Source organism: Nannospalax galili, unplaced genomic scaffold (genome assembly GCF_000622305.1).
Source record: "Nannospalax galili isolate Female #2095 unplaced genomic scaffold, S.galili_v1.0 scaffold1736, whole genome shotgun sequence".
Classification (NCBI taxonomy): Eukaryota; Metazoa; Chordata; class Mammalia; order Rodentia; family Spalacidae; genus Nannospalax; species Nannospalax galili.
In genome coordinates, this window is record NW_008338645.1 from 378810 (window position 1) to 381137 (window position 2328).

A 2328-nucleotide genomic window follows, 5' to 3' on the forward strand; every position below is an offset into this window, starting at 1 on the left:
TTCATCTGACTCCAGTCAGACTGACTAAGATCAAGAGAACAAATGATACCAAATGTTGGAGAGCATGTGGGGAGAGGGGAACACACATCCACTGCTGGTAGGGCTGCAAATGTGCTCAACCCCTGCGGAAAACAGTGTGAAGAACACTTTAAAAACTATAAATGAACCTACCATTTGACCCAGTTATACTATTCCTTGGCATAACCCAAAGAACTCATCCTATTGCAGACTCTTGTACATCCATGTTTGTTGCTGCCCTTTTCAAAATAGCTAAGAGATGGAAACAACCTAAGTCTCCCTCTACTGACGAGTAGATAATGAAAATGTCATTCATTTATACAATGGAGTTTTACTAAGCAGTAAAGATGAAATCATGAAATATGCAGGTAAATGGATGGAACTAGAAACATAGTAAGTGAAGTAACACAGACTCAGATAACACAGACTCATATGTGGATCCTAGCACCAAATTCTGATAAGTGGTTTTGTATCCAGACATAACTACAGGAACCAGGATAATGAAAAGGAACCACTGAGGTAAAGGAAAAGAAAGAATCTGAAAGAGAACAGTAGGAAACAGGTGTTAATAAGGGAGATATGGATAAAAATGGAGGGTTTTTTTTTTTTGGTCTTTTTGAGACAGGGTCTCTCTGTAGCCCCAGCTGTCCTGAAACTCATTATGTAGACCAGGCTGGCCTTGAACTCACAGAGCTCTACCTGCCTCTGCCTCCCAAGTGTTGGAATTAAAGGCATGTGCCACCATGCCTGGCTCAAAAAAATGGGTTATTTTAAGGGAAGGGGGAAGGGAAAGTTATACAAGGAACCCAGGAATTAAGGAGCTCAAGGAGAAGGGTACTATCAAGGGAGAAATGGAAAAAATGGGGGCACCTTAAATGGGGATACCATGGTGGAAGGGTTAGACAATGTGAGAGATAAATAATGCCTAGGTAGTTTTAAAAACCAGAGGGAACCATATTAGTACAACAACCTACTGACAGATTATATGTACAACTAGATCGAAGAATGTAATATATGTCTAGGCATGGTTTATCTGAGAGTGTTTGGTCTTTGCCCAAGCTTTATCTACATGGCACATGGTAATTAAAAGTACCAGACTTGTGGAACTAACCTTCTTGGATGTTTAACAACCATACTACAAGGCCTATACTAATTTGGTCAGAGGGACATAAAGGACAGTCTTTGCTCCTTTCCCTCCTAGATCGACTAAGTTCCAGGGGACTATGAGCATCTCTCACAATGTCCTGTAACTGTGGTGAGTCACCTTTCCTCTTGATCAAGGAGGCCATGGAGACCCCACCAGATGGGCTTGAACAAGTGTCCAGTCTACAAAGAGGAGGATTAACACAGAGGAAGTATTTCCTCCATGCTTCCAAGTGAAGCCAGCCATGGTCTCAAATTCCCCTGGAACTGGAGTTACGGAAGGTTGTTAGCTACCATGTGGATACTGGGAATCAAACTTCTGCAAGAGCAACCAGTGCTCTTAACCACTGAGCCTCTCTCCAGCCCCTCAGGCAGAACTACTGATTTTTCTCCTATGTTTGATAAAATGTTAAGAATGGCAGTGCAGGATTCGAAAAAAGAAATAATAATGTCTTGCATTTTTAGTGTTCAGCTTAAGGACATGAAAGGCAAAAATGCAAAAACTGAAAGCCCAATACTGTTAAAGTGAGACAAATAAAATGTTAAGTATTCTTCCTAAAACAAGGATCTCTACATAGGCTGACTAGATTCAGCAGATGGACAATCACTGGAGAATGGCTGGGGGTGTTGACAACACAGTGGACAATAACAAGGCTGACAGAGTATATGGTCTCCAGTGTGTGTGTGGGGGGGTGCCTATGGGAGGGTGCCATTTGGGAAGTGGGTATATAGATGAATAAGATTGTTTGGGATGTTCTGTATGATATACACACAAAGAAACAACAGATTTAAAAACATATTTGAGGAAGAAGCATAAAAATTTACTTCATGTTAATTAGTAGAGGTGATAAACATTACCATTGAAATCTACTTGATGACTTTATATCCATATTCAGGTGCCAAGGATCTGATCATAACTGACTGTGACTAGTAATAACCAGTTACATAGAGATTAAAGACACATGTGCAAACATTTAAGCATTAGTAGCATTAAAAATGTAGGAAATTGCATATTTTAAAATGAAATGGAGATCTTTAAAGGTTAAAAACTCATTCAATTTTATGTCTTACAGGGTTTATACTGAGTTCAATATTGTATAACTGTATTAATTCAACTGTGAACCTAAACATTTACAGCCACTTTTGAAAAAGATGTATCCTTGCTCT